This window comes from Hyla sarda, chromosome 1 (genome assembly GCF_029499605.1).
Source record: "Hyla sarda isolate aHylSar1 chromosome 1, aHylSar1.hap1, whole genome shotgun sequence".
NCBI lineage: Eukaryota > Metazoa > Chordata > Amphibia > Anura > Hylidae > Hyla > Hyla sarda.
Genome location: NC_079189.1, coordinates 61,953,722 through 61,978,499, shown reverse-complemented (window position 1 = coordinate 61,978,499; position 24,778 = coordinate 61,953,722). Strand labels below are relative to the sequence as shown.

The following is a 24,778-nucleotide window of genomic DNA, read 5'->3' as shown; positions in this document are numbered from 1 at the left end:
TTATATCTAGTGTTGCTCGCGAATATTCGCAATTCGAATATTATTCGCGAATATCGCATATTCGCGAATTCGCGAATTTCGTGAATATAGCGCTATATATTCGTAATTACGAATATTCGTTTTTTTTTTTTTTCTTCTTCACAGTACACATCACAGTGATCACCCCTCTCTGCTTCCAGCTTGTGTGGTGTAAAGAAGGCTGTAATACTACTGTATGAGACTGGCGTCCGAAAATTTGCATATGCGAATATTAGCATACACAAATTTTCGCATATGCGAATTTTGTATATGCTAATTTCCACATATGTTAATTTTCGCATACGCGAATGTTCCTATATGCGAAAATAAAACGAGAATATAACGAATATGCGAATATTCGCGAATATATGACGAATATTCGTCCATATATTCGCGAATATTCGCGAATTTGAATATGGCCTATGCCGCTCAACACTACTTATATCCTGAAACCCCCAGGTTTTCCAAACACCAACACTATATATAACCGCATCAGACATATGACATTCAACTATATTTCTACTGAGGAAAATGCCCGAGGCATTGAAACGCGTCTAGAATTTAACTTGCATATATCTAATTCATCTGAATCTATCTTCAATACAGCGCTATTGAATAATGTTCTTGCAACTGCTGAAAGTCCCTAGTTTTGGGACCACGCTACACTACGCGCGCACAGCGCTCAGTTCACACGAGGCACGCCACACCTACCCTCACCGCTTCCACTACATCGCCACCGCTGCTGCTCCACTTCTATTTTCTGCCACCACCGCTGTCTCCCCGGACCAACTCACGATCCACGGCACACCTGAAAGGCCGGTGCCATCCGTGCCAGCCGAGGACCAAAGGAGAAGGAGATCCGCACAGACATCGGGCATCGCCGGAGGTTGACAACTCCACATCAGCCCGTCCAGCCAGCTACCATAGACGGCGTCAGGAGCGGTGAGTGGTGCTGTGCACCAGACCTCGTATCCACTCAGTATACTAAGTGTTCTGAAGTGACAACTTGCTACATTGTATCACCAATGACTATTACTAAGATTGATACATCGGAACTCTGTTGAACTGTGTTACTATCTAACTATTGGAATCATGAAGACTGTTGAATTTGGAACTTTCCAGTTATTGAATAATACAGCACTCTGCTATTTTTAGCGCAATATTGAATATTCCATACATCACCTATTTAGTTGCAAGTTTTATCTCATTTTTATTAATGTAACTTTAAATTTTTAATTGAATTTCTATTTTCGCTGACTTCTGTGTCCCATGCTAGGGCCCAGCAGGGACACAGAGAACCAGTGATCAAGTAACATAAAATAAATATTTTTTTATATCAGGATCACTCCTTTTTCCATCTCTCTTCTGTCTATTTATATCTAATATACCCTGAGGACTGGTTCCTAGTTGATTTTTCAACTTCACTATTCACAAATAAATTAGTCGAGGCTAAATGGATGGTACTTACACCCAAGCAAGTACCAATTAGATAACTATAAAGAAGAAAAAGAGGGGGGTACCATAAGCCTCTAGACTAATATCATAAAATGGTACATGATGATTATTAAATATTGAACTGTGCTTCACTTTAATGATGAAATTTTTTTAAATTATAAAATAATTGCAAAAAATGGTTGCAAAAAGATAATGACCTCCTTTCACAGGCCCCTTGTGGGGAGGAGTTAAAACATCCAGTAGAGTAAAGGGTCGATATTAAAGCACCCTGAAACGTGTCTAGAGGAGATAAAGATTACTGCATGATTACCGCAATCCAATAACCGCAGCTTCTGCATTCTAACAGCAGCCATATTGAGGTGCTATTTCTTTAAGCCCTGCGAATCCTGCAAATCCAGCATTTTCACCATCTGCATTTCCATCTTGCCGAAATCCACCTACCTGACTAACGTCAGATGCCGTGGGGCTCTCCACGAGGCTGCTTCTTCTTCCATCTCCGGAGCAGGACCATCTACCTCCGAGACAAGTGACTTCTCCTAGGCCTGTGGCAAACGGGCCTGTCGCTGCAGTGCATGCCAGCGCTGTTAACGCAGCATCTACGGGTTACGACATCTGCCTCCTCGGACGCCCAGTGATACGGCATTACACCACGAACCATATTACGAGCTATTCATATCTGCAGGAGCTGGTAACTATAAATAGTGTTCTTCACCATAATCTGAACTGTACACCATATATAGACATTAACTACAATTTATTTTAAATGAGAAGCGATCTATGCCGGTTTATCAAATGTCGGATTAGCGGAATATAACGGTACATAGTGGTTCACTAAGATTTTACTGTTTTATACCACTCTGTATATGTTCTAACACCTCCCCAAAAGGGCCCTGTGAAAGGAGGTCATTATTAATATTATCTTTTTGCAACCACTTTTTTGCAATTATTTTATAATTTAAAAAAATGTCATCATTAAAGTGAAGCACAGTTCTTTTCAATATTTAATAATCATCATGTACCATTTTATGGTATTAGTCTAGAGGCTTATGGTACTCCTCTCTTTTTCTAATTTACAAATCTGTTTAACTTTCTGGCACCAGTTGATTTAAAAAACAAGTGTTTTCCAGTTGAGTACCCCTTTAAGTTGCTGTCATGTGGTTGGCTGTTTAGTTATTTGTATAATAAAGCAATTGAACAGGTGTACCTAATAAAGTGGCTAGTCAGTTTAGTATTAGGGAACTTTGAACTTGCATTGGCACCAGTGCTGCCTCTTATCACTAAACCCACAATAGTTACGTTCTTGGCTAGATTTACAGATCTGATAACAAGAGAAGGCATTGAAATGAATTCAGAATAAGCAGATGTACAGGGAACCATTCAGATAAAGTATTTTACACCTCACAAACTTGATCGGAATGCATAACGCAGAATACATAACCACGATCCTCACAGGACATAAAATACAGTAAAGAATGTATAATACTAGTGATTACTGACCAGATTGATGACTTCAGCCGAGGCTAAACTAGGGCCAAGCACAATATTATCCAGTACCACACCCGGTATAAGATAACCATCCTAAGAGACTGACCACTGACATTTACAACACATTCCAGAAAATTCTACCCTGTGTGATTCCTTTACTAACATTCTGACTATAGGTGGGATGAAATAATAGGCAATGATTAAATAACAGAGCTATGAGTTACAAAAAAAAAACATTTAATAATGTTCTTTCACAAGATATGCGGTAACATAGCAACTTCCAAACACATACCGAGCACATTTGTTTGGCTTTAATAATCAGGATAGTAAAATGTATGAGATTCAGAACAAAAAATGAGCTCAGAAAAAGCAGGGGTGCCCTAAAGTTCATGGTCATAGAGTAAGAAGAAGATTAATTATTTCCATATACTTGTACAAACTAAAAACAAACAAAATAAATAAATACATTTAATTTTGTGCCTACATTACACACAATGGCATTTTCAAATTAGTTATTTTAGGATGTTGTCGAACAGTTGTACCTACAATACAGGGCAGTACTACATGTTCTGTACTCTTTACCTGTACCAGGGTTAGCTGCTCCTTTTGAGCACCAGGTGATGGCGGCTCCATGTTACTTTTTTGGGACACTGTGTGTACTGTATAGGACCCTGAAGAAGCTCCTGCCCACTACATAGACAGTGATTTACAGCTTCCAGAAAATCTATATTACTTTTACGTAAGGACTTGCTTTATCTGTATCAGTCATCTACTTATGTTTGTTTAATTCTCACTCTTTTCTTATTATTGGATGATATTTTGGGGTCTACAGAACTAATTACCAGGTTTTTATAGAATTATGGTCTCAACATACAATGGTCGTCCAGGGACCAAGTAATTTTGTAACTTAACCTCTTTAGATAACTGAACGTCCTTAAGGACGCAGGGCGTACAAGTACACCCTTGGGAATTTCAGTCCCCGCCGCTAGCCGGTTGGGGACCCGACCAGGATGCTTGCTGAAATCATTCAGCAGGCATCCCGGCACATCACCGAGGGGGAACACCCCCCTCATGTTGGCGATTGCCGCAAATCGCCGGTCAATTCAGACCTGTGATCTGTGGTGATTCCGGGTCATACGGGTCTCCAGTGTCCTGTAAAATAAGGGGGGACAGGGGCGTCCAAGGCACCCTCGATCCCCCTGAAGGGATAGGAGTGAGGTGGCAGGGGTGCCACCCCTCCTATCCCTGCTTTTGATCGGTCGGAAGCGACCGACCAATAGCAGATCGGGGGCTGGGGGTGAAGATCGGTTCCCCCGCTCTGTCCATGCACGGTAGTCCAGGCAGAGCAGGGGAACCATGATGTGACCGGCGGCGGCAGTGGAGATCCCTTACAGGGCGGCGATCGGCGGCAGGCAGCAACATCTGCAGGGTGACAGTTTGGAGACCACTATGCAGTGGTCTCTAAACTGTAGCCCTCCAGATGTTGAAAAACTACAACTCCCAGCAAGCCCAGACAGCTGTTTGCTGTCTGGGCATGCTGGGAGTTGTAGTTTTGCAACTTCTGGAGGGCCACAGTTTGGAGGAGATCACTGTGCGGTGGTCTCTAAACCATGGCCCTCAAAATCTTGCAAAACTACAACTCCCAGCATGCAGGAACAGCAAACGGCGGTCTGGGCATGCTGGGAGTTGTAGTTGTGTACCTCCAGCAGTTGCATATTTACATCTCCTAGCATGCCCTTCGGTGATCAGTACATGCTGAAAGTTGTAGTTTTGCAACAGCTGGATGCACACTGGTTGGAAAATACTGAGTTAGGTAACAGAACCTAACTGAAGGTTTTCCAACAAGTGTGCCTCCAGCTGTTGCAAAAGTACAACTCCTGGCATGCGCGGTCTGTGGAGTTGCAGTTTTGCAACAGCTGGAGGTTCGCCCCCCATGTGAATGTACAGGGTACATTCACACGGGAAGGGGTTTACATTGAGTTTCTTGCTTCAAGTTTGAGCTGTGGCAAATTTTCCGCCGCAGTTCAAACTCCTAGCGGGAAACTTGTCGTAAACCCCCTCCTGAGTGAATGTACCCTAAAAACACTACACTACACTACACTAACACTAAATAAAAAGTAAAACACTACATATACACGTACACTGTCTCCCCCAATAAAAATGAAAAATGTCTTGTACGCCAGTGTTTCCAAAACCGAGCCTCCAGCTGTTGGAAAACAACAACTCCCAGCATTTCCAGACAGCCATCGACTGTCAAGGCATACTGGGAGTTTAGTAACAGCTGGAGGCACCCTGTTTGGGAATCACTGGCATAGAATAAATTGTAATGCTTGCATCTGAGTCCACCCCTATGCAAATCCCTAATTCAGGCCTCAAATGAGCATGGCGCTCTCTCACATCGGTCCCTGTCATATTTCAAGGAAACAGTTTAGGGCCACATATGGGGTATTTCCGTACTCGGGAGTAATTGCTTTACAAATTTTGGGGGGCTCTCTCTTTTTACCCGATATGAAAAGGAAAAATTGGGGTCTACAACAGCCTGTTAGTGTAAAAAATAAAATAAAAAATGTTACACTAACATGCTGGTGTTGCCCCATACTTTTCATTTTCACAAGAAGTAAAAGGAAAAAAAGACCCCCAAAATTTGTGATGCAATTTCTCCTGAGTACGGAAATGCCCCATATGTGGACGTAAAACGCTCTGCGTGCGCACAACATGGCTCAGGAGTGAGAGCGCACTATGGCCCACATTTATCATTGTCTTTAGACAGTTTTTTGTGTCTAAAAAAGGGGCATAAAGGGCGCAAGCAGGGTTTTTTTTGCGCCTTTTTTTGCCCCTTTTTGTTTACATATTTCTGCTGATTTTGAGTTGCAATCCACTGATTTTGAATTGCAATCCACTGATTTTGGCAATAGACATGATATGGAAGGGCTTTATCATTGCCCTTTTTTGTAAAAAGGAGCAAAAAAAGGTGCAAAGCCACTGAAAAGTCTCTAAAACTACACCAGCCCAGACATGGTGTAGCTTTTTGGTGTATGTGTAGACAGAAATTTAAGAAAATGTGACCTGCACAAAATTTATCAAAGCTCTTTTACCTTTTAATTAATTTGGTGCTCCTACACATTATCAGCACACAAAAAAAAAAGTGTAAAAAAATGCTTCACTTGCACTGCAATGATAAATGTGGGCCTATGTACTTTTGTTGTCTAAATTGGTGATTTGCACAGGGGTGGCTGATTTTATAGCGATTCTGACATAAATGCAAAAAAAACAAATACCCACATGTGACCCCATTTTGGAAACTACACCCCTCACGGAATGTAACTAAGGATATAGTGAGCCTTAACACCCCACAGGTGTTTGATGAATTTTCATTAAAGTTGGATGGGATGGATTTGGAAACTAAGCCCCTTACAGAATTTAATAAGAGGTGCAGTGAGCATTTACACCCCACTGGCGTTTGACAGATCTTTGGAACAGTGGCCTGTGCAAATGAAAAATTGTCCACTGTTCTTGCACACGGGGGGCTTTGTAAATGCACATGGCCCCCTACTTCCAATCCAAACAAAGTCTCTCTCCAAAAGTCCAATGGTGCTCCTTCTCTTCTGAGCATTGTAGTGCTCCAACAGAGCACTTGACATTCTCACATGGGGTATTTCCATACTCATAAGAATGTTGTTACAAATTTTGGGGTGCATTTTCTCCTATTACCCCTTGGAAAAATGTAAAATTTGGGGAAAAAATGCTTTTTTGTGAAAAATTTTTAATTTTCATGTACACATCCGACTTTAACGAAAAGTCATCAAACACTTGTGGGGTGTTAAGGCTCAATGTACTCCTTTTTACATTCCTTGAGGGGTGTAGTTTACAAAATAGTATGCCATGTGTTTTTTTTCATGTTCTGGCACCATAGGGCTTCCTAAATGCGACTTGCCCCCCAAAGACCATTTCAGCAAAATTTGCTTTCCAAAAGCCAAATGTGGTTCCTTCTCGTCTGAGCATTGTAGTGCACCAGCAGAGCACTTGACGTCCACACATGGACCCCTTGTAAAAATGTGAAATTTGGGGGAAAATCTGCATTTTGGTGAATTTTTTTTTCAATGTAATGTAATGAATATTCATTGAATTGTTGGGGGAAGATGGATGTCTCCTCCTGCTTTCTGCCAGCCCTGCGCCCGTCTCACAATGTACTGAATACCCAGTATCAGCGCTGCGGCTGACATGTAACAACTTCCCGGTCATGGGGACCGTGCGCTCGCTAGGGGAATCAGGGGAATAGGCTATCATGATTCCCCCCCGCGGCCGCACGGTCAGATTCTCACCCCGCAGTCCCCACATCAGGGAATTAATTAATTTTCATCTGTAGCACGCTGTCCCCACATCGGGGAACTAATCATTTGTCAACCGCAGGCGCTGCTCTCCCTTTCCTCCTGTGAGCCAGCCGGCTCCTTACAGCCTATCACCGGCCGAGGCGGGACATCGCTGCGGCCGGTGATACGCTGACAGCTCTGTGATGTTCCTGTTTACAGGAAGCAGCATGAGGATCGCAGCAGAGGACCTTGAGGCTGTTACAGGAACAAAAGGGGAACGGGGGGTACAGGAATATGTAAAATTTATCAGTACAGATGTCCTTTAATCATTTCCAGCGCCGAGGCCCGCAACTCATTCATTTAAAGCGCCAGTGGCTCACAGGAGGACGGGGAGAGCAGTGTCTATGGGTAACATATGATTAGTTCCCCGATGTGGGGACAGCGCAGCGCTGCGGCTGATAATTCATTGGGGGGGGGGGGGGAGAAGGAGAGCAGCGCCCACGGGTCACATATGATTAGTTCCCTGATGTGGGGACAGCGCGCTGTGGATGACAATTCATTCCCTGACATGGGAAGAATGTGCAGCGCTGTTGCTCACTGTTAACCCTTTCCCCAATGTGGGGAAATTGCTTTTGGGGGGGTAGAAGCAGAGCAGCACCAGCGGGTCACATATGATCAGTTCCCCCCGCTGACCATTCATACCCTGATGTGGGGACTGTGGGGTGAGAAGCTGACAGTAAGGGTGGGATGAGTATACTAATGAGCAGGGCGGGGAAAGGGTTTGCTAAAGGGGTAAAACAAAACAAAAAAAAGCTGCCCACAAACAGGGTTGGGCGGCAACGCAAAACAAGTTGGTCAGGGCATTGAAAGAAGGACAGGCTACAAGGCATGCTGAGAGCTATAGTTTCTAAAATAAAGGCAAAATGGAAATAGATGCTACACTACATGGACACACCTGTAACCCTTGTTAGGTTCCTTGAGGGGTGTGGTTTCCAAAATAGTATGCAATGTGTTTTTTGTTTGTTTGTTTGTTTTTTTGCTGTTCTGGCACTATAGGGGCTTCCTAAATGCGACATGCCCCCCAAAAACCATTTCAGAAAAATTCACTCTCCAAAATCCCATTGTCGCTCCTTCTCTTCTGAGCCCTCTAGTGCACCCACAGAGCACTTTACATCCACATATGAGGTATTTCCTTACTCGAGAGAAATGGGGTTACACATTTTATGGAGATTTCTCTCCTTTTTAAGTACATGAGAGTGTAAAAAATGAAGATTTTGAATTTTCTTCTTCACTCCTTTGCTATTCCTGTGAAATACCAAACGGGTTAACAAACTTTCTGAATGTCATTTTGAATACTTTGAGGGGTAAAATTTTTATAATGGGGTCCATTGTAAGATATTTCTAACATGAAAGCCCCTCAAGTCCACTTCAAACTGAACTGGTCCCTGAAACTTGAAACTTTCATGAAAAATTGGAAAATTGCTGCTGAACTTTGAAGCCCTCTGATGTCTTCCAAAAGTAAAAACATGTCAACTTTATTATGCAAACATAAAGTAGATATATTGTATATGTTAATCAATGTATAATTCATTTGGAATGTCTTTTTTCCTTACAAGCACAGAGTTTCAAAGTTAGAAAAATGCTAATTTATTTTAAATTTTCATGAAATTTGGGCATTTTTTACCAAGAAAGGATGGAAGTAACAACAAAAATTTATCACTATGTTAAAGTATAATAGGTCTTGAAAAAAGCAATCTTGGAATCAGAATGAAAGGTAAAAGCAACCCAGAGTTATGTATGTATATAAAACATAGCTGTCTATGTCCCGCATCAATATAGACCAAACCACAGTGGGTTAGGCCGGTCTATTGTGCGCCTAACTTATCAAAAGTCGCACGGCTCTTGATAAATTCTGCGCACAGACTTTGTGATCTATACTTTAGACTGTATTTAAACCTGCTCCAACATGATCTGATACTTCGGTGTACTTTCAGCCGATGTGACTTGTCGCTGAAAAGTCACTTTTGATAATGCATTTCCGTCTAAATTACACAAGAATGCATCATGTTCTAAAAATCCTCTAGTGCAAAAGTCGCAAAAAAGTCACACATAGTTAGACTGCGACTTTCTGTGCGAAAAATTAAGACAGGAAAAACCAGTCTAAATCTATATCTATATAAAACTCTACGTGTGTGTGTATGTATGTATGTATGTATGTATGTATGTGTGTATGTTCCAGCATCACGTCCAAACGGCTAAAGATATTAACATGAAACTTGGCACACATGTTACTTATATGTCAACAACAAACATAGGATAGGTAATTTAACCCTTACTCACCCCCATTTGCCAGGGGCGGGGTTTATGTTTAAAGTCCCATAAAAGTCAATGGGAAATATATGTTACTGCATAACTTCCAAACGGCTGGAGATATTTCGATAATACTTGGTCACATGTTACTTATATATCCACTTAAAATATCGGATAGTTAATTTAACCCTTAACTACCCCCATTTGTGAGGGTCGGTTTTTTTTTAAAGTCCCATGCAAATCAATGGGAAATGTATGTTCCCACATAACTTCCGTACGGCTGGAGATATTTCAATAACTGGTACACATATTACGGGTTGGGATAGGAGGTCAACATAGGAGGTCGGGATAGGAGGTCGGGATAGGAGGACGGGATAGGAGGACGGGATAGGAGGACTGGATAGGAGGACGGGATAGGAGGACCGGGATAGGAGGACCGGGATAGGAGGTCGAGATAGGAGGTCGGGATAGGAGGTCGGGATAGGAGGTCGAGATAGGAGGTCAGGATAGGAGGTCGAGATAGGAGGTCGAGATAGGAGGTCTAGATAGGAGGACGGGATAGGAGGTCGACATAGGAGGTCGGGATAGGAGGACAGGATAGGAGGACAGGATAGGAGGAAGGGATAGGAGGTCGAGATAGGAGGATGGGATAAGAGGTCGAGATAGGAGGATGGAATAGGAGGTCGGGTAGGAGGATGGGATAGGAGGATGGGATAGGAGGACAGGATAGGAGGACGGGATAGGAGGTCGGGATAGGAGGTCGGGATAGGAGGTCAGGATATGAGGACGGGAAAGGAGGTTGAGATATGAGGACGGGAAAGGAGGACGGGAAAGGAGGACAGAAAAGGAGGACGGGAAAGGAGGACGGGAAAGGAGGTCGAGATATGAGGACGGGAAAGGAGGTCGCGATATGAGGACGGGAAAGGAGGACGGGTTAGGAGGACTGGATAGGAGGACAGAATAGGAGGACGGGATAGGAGGACGGGAAAGGAGGTCGAGATAAGAGGACGGGAAAGGAGGACAGGATAGGAGGACGGGAAAGGAGGACAGGAAAGGAGGTCGAGATATGAGGACGGGAAAGGAGGTCGAGATATGAGGACAGGAGAGGAGGACAGGAAAGGAGGACGGGTTAGGAGGACGGGATAGGAGGACAGAATAGGAGGACGGGATAGGAGGACGGGAAAGGAGGTCGAGATAAGAGGAAGGGAAAGGAGGACGGAAAAGGAGGTCGAGATATGAGGATGGGAAAGGAGAAAGGAGGACGGGATAGGAGGATGGGATAGGAGGACGGGATAGGAGGACGGGATAGGAGGTCGGGATACGATGACGGGATAGGAGGTCGAGATATGACAACAATATATGAGGACGGGATATGAAGTCAAAAGCTTCCTCCTTTGTTTTTTTTTCCTCCCCAACAAGGATTAGGAAGGAAAAACCGGGCAACGCCGGGTACTCAGCTAGTCCTTTGATAAACATCCCCCAATATGTGTATGTATGTGTGTATGCTCCACAATCACGTCCAAACGGCTAAAGATCTCGCGGGCGTCCGCCATTAACCCCTCAGGTGCCGGGATCAATACAGATCCCGGCATCTGCGGCAGTTCGCGATTTGAATGAATGATCGGATCGCCCGCAGCGCTGCTGCGGGGATCCGATCATTCATAACGCCGCATGGAGGTCCCCTCTCCTTCCTCCGTGCGGCTCCCGGCGTCTCCTGCTCTGGTCTGTGATCGAGCAGACCAGAGTAGAAGATGACCGATAATACTGATCTGTTCTATGTCCTATACATAGAACAGATCAGTATTAGCAATCATGGCATTGCTATGAATAGTCCCCTATGGGGACTATTCAAGTGTAAAAAAAAATGTAAAAAAATGTAAAATTAAAAGTAAAAAAAAAGTGAAAAATCCCCTCCCCCAATAAAAAAATAAAACGTCCGTTTTTTCCTATTTTACCCCCAAAAAGCGTAAAAAACATTTTTTATAGACATATTTGGTATCGCCGCATGCGTAAATGTCCGAACTATTAAAATAAAATTTTAATGATCCCGTACGGTGAACGGCGTGAACGAAAAAAAAAATAAAAGTCCAAAATTACTACTTTTGTAATGCATTTTATTAAAAAAAAAATTATAAAAAATTTATTAAAAGTTTTTCATATGCAAATGTGGTATCAAGTAAAAGTACAGATCATGGCGCAAAAAATGAGCCCCCATACCGCCGCTTATACGGAAAAATAAAAAAGTTAGAGGTCATCAAAATAAAGGGATTATAAACATACTAATTTGGTTAAAAAGTTTGTGATTTTTTTTAAGCGCAACAATAATAGAAAAGTATGTAATAATGGGTATCATTTTAATCGTATTGACCCTCAGAATAAAGAACACACGTCATTTTTACCATAAATTGTACGGCGTGAAAACGAAACCTTTTAAAATTAGCAAAATTGCGTTTTTCGTTTTAATTTCCCCACAAAAATAGTGTTTTTTGGTTGCGCCATACATTTTATGATATAATGAGTGATATCATTACAAAGGACAACTGGTCGCGCAAAAAACAAGCCTTCATACTAGTCTGTGGATGAAAATATAAAAGAGTTATGATTTTTAGAAGGCGAGGAGGAAAAAATGAAAACGTAAAAATTAAATTGTCTGAGTCCTTAAGGCCAAAATGGGCTGAGTCCTTAAGGGGTTAAAGTCCCAAACAAAAGTCTATGGGAAATATATGTTACTGCATAACTTCCAAACGGCTGGAGATATTTCGATAATATTTGGTCACATGTTACTTATATGGGGCATGGAACATCTTAGCTATGAGGAGTGATTAAAGGAGTTACAATTTTTTTTAGTCTTGAGAAGAGACGTTTAAGGGGGGATATGATAAACGTATATAAGTATATAAATGGCCCATACAAAAAGTAAGGAGAAAAACTGTTCCAGGTTAAACACCCCCAAAGGACGAGGGGGCACTCCCTCCATCTGGAGAAGAAAAAGTTTAGTCTAAAGGGGCAACACGCCTTCTTTACCGTGAGGACTGTGAATTTATGGAACGGTCTACCTCAGGAACTGGTCACAGCAGGAACAATTAACAGCTTTAAAACAGGGTTAGATACATTCCTGGAACAAAATAAAATTAATGCTTATGCAGAATTATAAAACTACATCCCTTCCCCTTATCCCCTTACACCCTTCACTTCAATTCCCTGGTTGGACTTGATGGACATATGTCTTTTTTCAACCATACTAACTATGTAACTATGTAACTATGTCCAATTAAAATATAGGATAGTTAATTTAACCCTTAACTACCCCCATTTGTGAAGGTCAGGGTTTTTGTTTAAAGTCCCATGCAAATCAATGTGAAATGTATGTTCCCAAATAACTTCCGTACGGCTGGAGATATTTCAATACCTGGTACACATATTACAGGTCGGGATATGAGGACGTGATAGGAGGTCGGGATAGGAGGTCAAGATAGGAGGTCAAGATAGGAGGTCAAGATAGGAGGATGGGATGGTCGGGATAGGAGGTTGGGATAGGAGGTCGAGATAGGAGGTCGAGTTAGGAGGTCAGGAGAGGAGGACAGGATAGGAGGACGGGATAGGAAGTTGAGATAGGAGGTTGAGATAGGAGGACAGGATATGAGGACAGGATATGAGGACAGGATAGGAGGACGGGATAGGAGGACGGGATAGGAGGATGGGATAAGAGGTCGGGATAGGAGGATGGGATAGGAGGTCAAGATAAGAGGTCGAGATAGGAGGATGGGATAGGAGGACGGGATATGAGGTCAGGATAGGAGGTCGGGATAGGAGGTCGGGATAGGAGGTTGAGATAGGAGGTAGGGATAGGAGGACGGGGTAGGAGGACGGGATAGGAGGACGGGATAGGAGGACGGGATAGGAGGACGGGATAGGAGGACGGGATAGGAGGTTTGGATAGGAGGTAGGTATAGGAGGTCGAGATAGGAAATTGGGAAAGGAGGTTGACATAAGAGGTAGGGATAGGAGGACTGGATAGGAGGACTGGATAGGAGGACAGGATAGCAGGATGGGATAGGAGGTCAAGATAGGAGGTCAAGTTAGGAGGACGAGATAGGAGGTCAAGTTAGGAGGACGAGATAGGAGGTCGAGATAGGAGGATGGGATATGAGGATGGGATAGGAGGACGGGATAGGAGGATGGGATAGGAGGACTGGATAGGAGGAAGGGATAGGAGGTCGGGATAGGAGATCGGGGTATGAGGACAGGATATGGGATTGGGATATGACAACAATATATGGGGATGGGATATGAAGACAAAAGCTTCCTCCTTTGTTGATTTTCCTCCTCAACAAGGATGAGGAAGGAAAAACCGGGCAACGCCGGGTACTCAGCTAGTTAATATATAAAGTGACAGTGACAGATTTGCAAAAAAAGGGCTGCATTCTTAAGGTGAAAATTAGCTGCGTCCTTAAGGGGTTAAAGGGGTACTGGTGCCACAAAGTTAAACAGATTTATAAATTACTTTTATAAAAAATTCTTAATCCTTCCAGTACTTATTAGCGGCTGTATACTACAGAGAAAATTGTTTTCTTTTGGGATTTCTTTTTTGTCATTATCACAGTGCTCTCTGCAAACACCTTTTTAATAGAAAAAGTAATTTCCCAACTTTCTGGCACCAGTTGATTTTAAAAAAAAGGTTCCAACCAGAGTACCTCTTTACGGGTCCACTATATAAGAAAGTTATATGTCTTAAGAGGGGTTATAATTTTATTTGAAAAAATTTCCAGATACTAGAATACCCCTTTAATAAATGTCCGTAATCTTGTTAAACCCCATTAGTTTGGTCACCTTTTGCTACAAAATGTTTAATCTATGGAGTTGAAAAATAGATGACAGAGAATATTCCCATGATTGAACGTCAGTGAATAATATGATAACAGGCCTGCAGTGAGTAATCTTGGCAAAAAAACACAAGATGATTCATGATCATTGACATACATTTAGATACCTGAGTTTTAGCTATAAATGAATAACCAGCTGGTAAGTGTGATGATAATGGAAACATTAATGTCAATCTCTAATGTTAAACATTAATCACTTGTAACATCACCTATGTATTTGTAGAAGGAACAAAAATAGAGGCTGTGGGAGATTAGCTCCATAGAGCCACACAAACTACAGTCAGAGACAGTGACACAGATTTATAGTTTAGACAAGGCTTCTTCTGTCCTTATTTTCAAGCAGAAAACTAAGTAGAATCTTTATCTTCAGGTATAAAATACAAAAATAAATCCTGCTTGTCTAAGCGCTAACTACAACAAAATGTGTTACTTACCACAGTCTTTCACTCTTCCGTTAGGTATCATGTTTCCCAAAAGCCTCTCTGTGCAGACTTGGTTGCACCTTTTGGAAGGAAAGTATCATTTGGATTCAGCACCTGTGCTGACTTGGACAGACCTGGGTAGGGGATAAGAGGTACCATTACCAAACCTGCCTTTGATCCATTACAAATGCAAGCTCGATAACAGCTTCTTAAAATCTGGTCAGCACATATGACAGGTACTTTGGGGAAATAGCAATCTCCAATGGTTATTCTTGTCACATTCTGTTTGGATAAAAATGGGATTATTATGAAGATTATGCCATTCTAATTCATATGGGTTTCAGACCAAAACAGACAAGAGCACAGTACATTATACCGTATTTTTTGCCCTATAGGACACACCGGCATATAAGACGCACCCAATTTTAAAGGTGCAAAATCTAGAAAAAAAAAGATTCTGAACCCAACAGTGATCTTCAACCTGCGGACCTCCAGATGTGGCAAAACTACAACTCCCAGCATGCCCGGACAGCCAACGGCTGTCCGGGCATGCTGGGAGTTATAGTTTTGCAACATCTGGAGGTCCGCAGGTTGAAGACCACTGTTATAGGAGGTAATACTCACGTGTCCCCGCCGCTCCGGACCCATCTAAACTGCCCTGGATGTCGCTCCATCGCTGTCACCGCATCCCCGTGATGTCCCCGACGCTCCGGACGTCTTCTTCCCCGGGATCCACCCTCTCCGTCGCCATCATCACATCGCTACACACGCCACTCCTATTGGATGATGGGACGGTGTGCGTGACGATGTGATGACGTCGAAGGAGAGCACCGGCCATGCAGGGGATCCCGGCACGGAGCAGACATCAAGGAGGCAGGTAAGGTCCCTCCCGGTGTCCTGTAAGCTGTTCGGGACGCCGCTATTTCACCGCGGCGGTCCCGAACAGCCCGACTGAGCACCCGGGTTAGTGTCACTTTCACTTCAGACGCGGTGTTCAGCTTTGGGGAAGAAAAAGTGCGTCTTATACGGCGAAAAATACGTTACTTCCCAATTATCTTAAAACTTCCCAGGAGAATTAAAAGGCATTTATGTCCTTGAGCTGATAAAGAAAAAAAAAAGGCTGTAGGGATGCAATGCAATATATTTTACTGACCATCAGGGCTGGATAAAAGTTATCCAGGTGCCCTAGACAGATATGGCCAATGGCACCACTCTCAAATCCCATATACCAATATAGAAATAATGTTGTATGGAATGGCACAGTCTACTATTTTTTTTGTATACCTTTTTTTGCAATTTAAATACCCCCTTTTCCCATTTTATAAATAAAAAACATAAATAAATAAATTAACATATTTGGTATCGCTGCATGCAGAATTGTCTGAACTAGTAAAGTATTATCTGAGCCGGGGTGGACAGTAAAAGGCGTAAATGTTAAAAGAAAATATGCCAATATTGGTCGTGAATTTTTTTTTTAATAAAAAGTAATCAAAAAGTCACATCAAAATAAAAATGGGCATCCCTGTATATGGAAACATAAACAATTATAGGGCTTTCATTTTTTTTTATATTCATTTTGTCCAACAGAATAGAGACAACATCTCGGGTTTTACCGTAAAGTGCACTGCGTGAAAAGTACATTTCTTTTTTTGCTTTTGTTAAAATAATCCCCACTACACAAGAACTATGGAGTCATTTGATTAGGAAAATAAAAATAATTTTTATTAAATGGTACTAAAAACATATACAGTAGGGAAGAAACATACACAGGGGGGAACAAGGACAACAACAAGAGGCGTCACAGCTGCCACACTTGTGGACATTATATTAAACAAATTTACAAGGTGAGTGTACAAGCATAATCACAAGTAACAAGCGGTACAAACCTTGGTAAAGTATAAAGTGACCAGTGCAGCAGAAGTGACGCCACCCCACCCCAAAATACAATTGGTCATGCAAAAAAACAAGTCCTCGTATGGCCCTGTGGATGGAAAAAATAAAGAGTGATGTCTCCCAAAAAGGCAAAAAAAACTTCTAATAGAGTACCAGGAGTAAAAAAAAAAAAATCTGAAGGTCAAAATTAGCTTGGGGTACTCCGGTGGAAATTGATTATTATTATTATTATTATTATTATTTTTTTTTTTTATCAACTGGTGCCAGAAAGTTAAACAGATTTGTAAATTACTTCTATTAAAAAATCTGAATTATTCCAGTACTTATCAGCTGCTGTATACTATAGAGGAAGTTCTTTTCTTTTTGAATTTATTTTCTGTCTGACAGCAGTGCTCTCTGCTGACACCTCTGTCTGTATCTGGAACTGTCCAGAGGAGGAACAAATCCCCATAGAAAACCTATCCTTCTCTGGACAGTTCCTAACATGGACAGAGGTGTCAGTAGAATTCAGAAAGAAAAGAACTTCCTCTGTAGTCTACAGCAGCTGATAGAGGTACTTTACAAATCTTATTAACTTTCTGGCACCAGTTAAAAAAAAAAAATCTACCAGAGTATCCCTTTAAGGGTTTAAAGTAAATTCCTCATTACTTCTGCATGAGGTCCTGGGTTTTGTATTTATCCCTAATCAGGTATAAGAGCAAAAATAAGAAAAACTCATTTCCCAGCTCCTCTCTGATCAATAATTCTGTAACCTTCTCCCAAATAGTATTCTTTCTTATAACTATATTTATAACTACATTTTCTTTTATAAATAGAAGAAAACAAACTGTTTCCAAACAAAACTTGACAGTCCAAGAAATGTTCTTTTTTTTCTCAGCTGTGGCAGAGCAGGTGTTGTTCTAGGATTTTTATAGAATAACTTCATAAAGGCCATTTTATTTAGTGCATGTAAGTTCTTTGTTCATGTCTTAAGTTTTCCCAAATAAAATAAACGCCTCAGTCCTGCAGGTAGAACTAGGATCCTGGGGTCGAATTTGTTATATATATATATATATACTGTATAAAAGTGTTTCATCTTTTCCTCTTGTAGGTATACTGCAGTGCTTCCCAACTAGGGTGTCTAAAGCTGTTGCAAAACTACAACTCCCAGCATGCTGGAAGTTGTAGTTGTACAACAGTTATAGGCAATTTGAGAAACACTGGTATACTGTATTCACGTGAGGCAAATTTCATTCCATTTTTTACAGCATGCATATATTCTGCCGCACTGTACATAGCTTGTCATCACTCAGATTGGTCCCTGTTACTATTGGGGATCACAATCTAAATTCCCCTATGAGAATGTTTTTAGGCCACAGAAAATCTGTTATGTACATATACTTTTAGGGATAAGTTCACACATAGCGTAGGCGCAGCATTTTTCGTGCTGCACGAAACATGCTGCACAGTGGGAAATAGGCTGTGTGTTCTACTATCAGCAGACACACAGCTCAACCCAGGTACAATGACTGTGACTGACTGTGCCACGCGGGCCCTCAAAACCTCACTGCGCACACAGGACTGCCGCAGGTAGCCCTGTGTGTCTGCTCATTGTAAAATATCTAGCATATTTCCCGCTGCGCAGTGGATATTGTGCAGCATGAAATAAGCTGTGTATGTGCTATCAGAGAAGAAGATCCTGCTCTTCTTGGTCTCCATACAAACCTCAAGAAGCAGCAGCATAAGGGACATTATAGAGCTTTACTAAACAGTCTAAACTGTAAATGAATCCCTAGGGAAAGATCTATATGTTCAGTTGTCTCTTTGCCATCTCTATTTTGCTGCCATTTCTCTCTGAACTCACTTTCCCTCCCATTTCACTCTTTACCCCCGCCTTATAAAACGGTATTGGCAGCATGAAATCTGATCTATCAGCGAGATTCTTGTAGAAAGAAATGTAAATGAAAAAAAATTTGGAGGTGAAGTAGCTTGATAAATCAAGCAAGAACTTTTTTTTTGCCTCATACTATGTGTTACAAAGTTTCCTATATATTGTTTAATGCAAAGTTTGTTGACAGTGAACATTTAAGTTGTGAACCAAATAGAGAAAGAAGATGGTGCAGAATATGTTGGTGTTATAAAATAATAGAAAATGAAGAGCCTAAATAAAAGCCTAACATGTATTCAAGAGCAGTTCTGCTGCTGTGTAATGAAATACTGTAGCACAAGTGATAATTGTCCAACATAAAATCTATATACGGTACAGGAAGAAGCTTATCTCATTCACATAATGTTTCCCTTTATATCTCCTAAAGCAGTTGTTATTGCATTAAAACAAACTGCAGCATTTAAGAGTCTAACACAAAATTGGAAGCCTCTAAAAACATGAAATGAGCAGAAATGTACAGTAAAAAGTGTGATAAAACATAAAGCTGATCTATGTAGGTATTTATGAAATATCATTAACCGTTCAAAGCAATCGGTTGTCATCTTAGCAAGAGCATTATAGTACCTCAAGCAGTAAATAAAATATTATAAACCAGGGTTGCCAACCAGATCTTTTCTTTTCTGTGGACAGCGTATCCAAAAATTACAGACATGATATTTTTTTAAAAACACCTCTATCCCTTACTCCATCACGTCACATGACTGTTCAGGCCAACTCTTGGGGGGACTGTGGACCTAGAGCAAGGCAGGGTTTTTTCTCCGCGACCAGAAAAGAGTGCGTACGCAGTGGTCAAGTTTAGGAAAATTGCATTTACTATAGATTAATAAAGACAAGCAAAACCTTCAGAATAGTGTAAACAATTCAAGTAAATTCGTACAACAATTTTCACCTCTTCCACGTCCGAATTTGCAGTGCGGACACTCAATAAACAATAGTCCCACAAACTGTCCCTAACCGACCCTAATCTCCTCGGTGCACACCCCCCTTATCCCAGTGGTCCAAGTGGGCCTATGACATCATAGTCACTTCAAATCTGAGCTGCTGCCATGGAAACAGCTCATGAAGGGGGCCATCTTAAGATTGGCAGTTGAGCCTGCTACCCTAAAGGAACAGTATCAGAGTAATACAGAAATGCATATACATTGGATTTTAACACAGTTTAAAAAGAGTAATGAAACTTGGGGATGTTACATGACTGTTTCTTACAGGACTACAAATGCTTTTTTAGTGATAGCCAACAGCTTATCTTAGCAACAAAGGAATGGCTAAATTAGGCTGGTGAAGCCCTATAGCACTGTGTGTGCAGCTTCACAAGCCTATATTTTTTGCGACAGATGCTATTCATTGCTTTGATCAACAGTTATAGCGGCATTGAAGAGAATCAGTTACAGGTACAGTGCCTGAATAGTGCCTCACCGCCACTTCCACATCATGTTTGTGGAGTGCCGATTGGTTTATATGGAAGCTGGAGGCCTTCAACTGACTGCTTTTGGGTGATCAAGGACCAATCTAACTGATCAATGCTATGTAATAGCATAGCACTGATCATTTTAAGCAATCTAATGATTTCTTATAAAAGTCACCGTCAGGGACCTAAAGACCGTAAAAATATAAAGATTCTAATTGCCCCCTTTTTCCTATTTAATCCCTTAAGGACTTAGCCCATTTTCACCTTGAGGTCACAGCAAATTATGTTTTTTTGCATTTTTTTCCTCCTTCCCTTCTAAAAATCATAACTCTTTTAATTTTGCACCTACAGACCCACATAAGGTCTTGTTTTTTGCGTCACCAATTTTAATTTGCAATGACATCACTTATTTTATAATATAATCTGCGGCAAAGCAAAAAAAAATATTTATGGGGTAAAAAAAAAAACGCCATTTTACATTTTGGGGGCTCCTGTTTCTACGCAGTGCACTTTTTTGGTAAAAATTACACATTATCTTTATTCTGTAGATACATACAGTTGCAAGGATACCCAATTTATATGTTTTTTATTTTAATAGTTATAAAAATTACACTAAAACATGCAATCTTCTAAATTGCAAAGCATTGATCAGTGTGATCGGTGCGCTTAAGCTGCTGCCTGCTGAGCAGGCATAGAGCAGTAGATCACCGATCAGGGGATGGAGAGGCAGGTGAGGACCCTCTCGTCGTCCAGTAAGCTGATCAAGACATTGTGATTTTGACGTTATAGTCCCAATCAGCTCCGCTGAGCTGTCGGGGCAGTTTTAGTCTCTTTTTAGATGACGCAATCAACTTTGATCATGGCATCTAAGGGGTTAATGCCAGGCATTGGCCCGTTCAGCGTAGCCCGGCATTAGCCCTGGGTCCTGCATACTGGTAGCAACAGGGACCCACAGGGTTTTACTCATTCTTCACTGGTAAGAACAGTTTAAACGGGATAAGGGTACGCCCTGCGTCCTTAACAGGTTAAAAGATAAAAAAATTTATAAACATATCTGCTAATAGAGTCTCCTATTCATAATTAACAATATTGATCCTGTAATGTAAAAACAATAAACAAAAAAAATAAAAGACTTACATTCAACCAGGGTTTTCTTATTAAAATATATATCAAGGCAACACAGATCACATTCATGAAAGAAACCCATATATCGGTACATAAATATAAGCATATATTCAACAGAAACTTTGGCAATGGGAAAGATACCACATCGCCCCCATAACAGTAAAGAAAACTTCTACTCCTCGTGGTTAGACTTTGCACTTACTTGTCTTACTTATCTTTATTGCAGGTTTTTTGCACACTACATGGATGGGAGTTACAATGTTTACAGAAAATATTCTTACAATGACCACTTTGTTCAGTACCATAGAGAAGTGGCTCCCCTTGGACTTCTTCTTGTCCAGCTTGATTGACAGTTATCCCTCTCTGGTTGTATATTATAATTGACCTAGTAGTCAAGCTGAGCAGAATGGTAAGAGGTCAGAAGGAAAGCATCAAGTGAAGCATCTCGCCAGCACCTATTAAAGGGGTACTCCACCCACAGACATCTTATCCTCTATCCTTAGGATAGGGGATAAGATGTCTGATTGCGGGGGGTCCCGGTCCTGGGACCCCTGCGATCTCTGTGCAGCACCAGTGCAGTTTATTTTTAGAATTGTCCAATGTTGTTTCTGTGACCATAACGAATAAAAAGCATTGGCTAAACCACAAGTGCCTCCTCACTTCTTCTTTCTCAAGACATCTATTGCTGCCTTTATGGAGGATTGAGCACTGTGAGTAGAGTAGAGTAGAGAAGAGTCGGGTTCTCAGGTACAGGACTGTGTTCACGCTACCTCGTGGGACTTTGGGTACGCAGCAGTGCTATACTTACTTTCTCTACCTACATGGTCTACCCCATAGATATGAATAGAGGGGGCGTGACATGATGTCACTATTTTGAAGAAAATAGTAAAAAGTATACATTATTTATATATAGCACCATTCTGCAGTGCTTATTTACATCATTCCTAAATTCATCCAGCAGTGTGTTTTTTGTTAATGTAGGAGGAAACAAGAGTACCTAAAGGAAACCATGCAAACAAGAGGAGAACATACAAACTTTTTGCAGATGTTGTCCTTGGTAGGATTTGAACCTAGGACCAGCTCTGCAACGTAATAGTGCTGACCACTGAGCCACCATACTGACATTATATAATTATGAAACAATAGGGGCATTTTACTAGTAGTTTTAGTTATATTAAGAAATAAAATATTTTTTGTATTAGGCTAGGGGTACACAATGCAACCAGTGCAGCTTGTGCTAACAATTCACAGAGGCGATTGCCTGCATTACAACTAATAAAATGAATGTGGTCATGTTGGGACCTGCAATTTGCCGTCACTGCAACAACAAATTGTTCTTGGATTGATTTGTGGCATCTGTAGGTTGCCATCACATGACCTTGTGACTACATTCACTATCATTAGTTGTAAAGCAGGTACTTTGCCACCCAACCTATGTTGCTGCTGATGTGACCGTGTATTTTACTCTATCATTTGCTCCATTCTATAAACCAATATAAATGATTAAATTTTTTTACAATTTAAATACAAAATAATGATGTATTTCTTTCTTTTCAGGCATTATTAACTTCACACTTTACTTGTATTACTCATTTCTGTAAATATAATGTGGGAATTTTTATCACTCTTAAATTTATGATGAAGGCTTCAGTGGAAGTGAGTCAGTACAACTGCCATATGTAGGTAAACAATGAGGAACAGTCAGGTACAAACTCGTCACAAGCTTTTTATTCATTTAGCTTCTTATAGTTGGTACTGTTATTCTACTGTTCACATATTAACCAGCACTAATAGTTATTGCAGCTACTTAATCTCAAAAATAAATGTCAGGTAATAAAAAAGAGGTGTAACGGGAAGCTCCGTGACCTGAATGCAGATTTCTTAATCTGACCCCAACCTATTTTGTATTTGTAATACTAACATTGCGAAATGGAAACACTACTCAAAGGGGTACTCCGGTGGAAAACTTTATTTTTTTTTTTTAAATCAACTGGTTCCAAAAAGTTAAACAGATTTGTAAATTACTTCTATTAAAAAATCTTAACCCTTCCAGTACTTATCAGTTGCTGTAAGCTCCACAGGAAGTTCTTTTCTTTTTGAATTTCCTTTCTGTCTGACCACAGTGCTCTCTGCTGACACCTCTGTCCACATCAGGAACTGTCCGGAGCAGGAGAAAATCCCCATAGCAAACCTATCCTGCTCCGGACAGTTCCGGACATGGATAGAGGTGTCTGCAGAGAGCACTGTGGACAGGCAGAAGAGAATTTCAAAAAGAAAAGAACTTCCTGTGGAGCATACAGCAACTGATAAGTACTGGAATGTTAAATATTTTTAAATAGAAGTAATTTCCAAATCTGTTTTACTTAATGGTGATCACATAACCCAGTTACAGTATTGAAATATATGGATGAAGTGATAAAAAAAATATAGTGATGCAGAATAATATGGGGAAAAATTGACCCCAATCCCATGCACAAGTAACCCCCACAATCTTTTAACATGACACCTCACTTCCAGCCTGATAACAGGTGCACTCATTTTCTGACCAAGTGAATGGAAAATGCCATCAACATTATCTATGCATGACTAAGGGGACATGCCGCTGCGTCCAAGGTGTTGAGCAGGAAGGACATCTCAGCTCTTACATGTCTGTATCTGCTATCAAGCTCCACTTTGTTCCATGAAAAATAAGTTTTGAAATAAAAGAAAAAGAAATCATGAAATTAATATTCATCCAAATCGTGAGTCACTACCCTGTTGGGTCTAAGCTTATGTGGATCTATTAATACTGTTGCCTTACCACATACTATTTGTGATTGGTGGATCAACATTATCTAAATCATATAAAGACATTATATGCACTAACGTTAGCCATAACTTTCACTCCTGCTTACTCATACAAAAAGACAGAACGTATCCCCTTTTTACTTTATCATTAAGAGCTAGAATTAGCTTGAACCACGTCTGCGTTTCTTTTGTTTTTATGACATGTCACAGGGATATTTTCTCATATTTTATCATGCATTCATCAAAGTCTTACTTTTTAACAACATTTTTCTTGGAGCTGAATTTTCCCAAATTTTTCTGGATTCTTCATATCCCAGCTATGCCCCAGGGACACTGGAAAGTGTCCATGATAAAAGGATCGACGTCCCCTCACTGTCTCTTACCACATGTTTTTTGCTTCCCATAAATATAATTGGCCCAAATTTAATTCTGTGTTTATATAAAAATAATTTCACACATTCTGCAATTCTCTGCATGTTGCAGCTCTGTCTATCAAATTTATTCTATTTATACACCCTTTACGGTTACATCTTAAATTGAAATGGACAAGAAATGAGGGCCATGTGGCTAGGAAAGTGTCATGGAGTTGGATACATTAAATAATACAGCTTTAAGTGGTCTGAAAAAAGAAGTAGATATTACAATTACAAGAATTTTGCCACTTCAATACTTAATATAATGTTCATTACATTACTATTTAAATAATATTAATAATATAATGATAATAAATATGAAAAACTTCTAAAATGTGATTA

At 40.8% G+C, this 24,778-nt stretch overlaps 1 long non-coding RNA gene across 1 annotated transcript in view; it reads right to left on the bottom strand.

Annotated features, from left to right (window-relative positions):
- Window positions 1–19,691, bottom strand: part of LOC130301101 (uncharacterized) — a 41,512-nt gene extending 21,821 nt beyond the window's left edge. The window contains exons 1-2 of the long non-coding RNA XR_008851803.1: window positions 19,593–19,691; window positions 14,896–15,017 (exon numbers count right to left, since the gene is read on the bottom strand). This is a non-coding gene — a long non-coding RNA (uncharacterized LOC130301101). The remainder of the gene's footprint in view (window positions 1–14,895; window positions 15,018–19,592) is intronic.
- Between the last annotated feature and the right edge of the window lie 5,087 nt (window positions 19,692–24,778).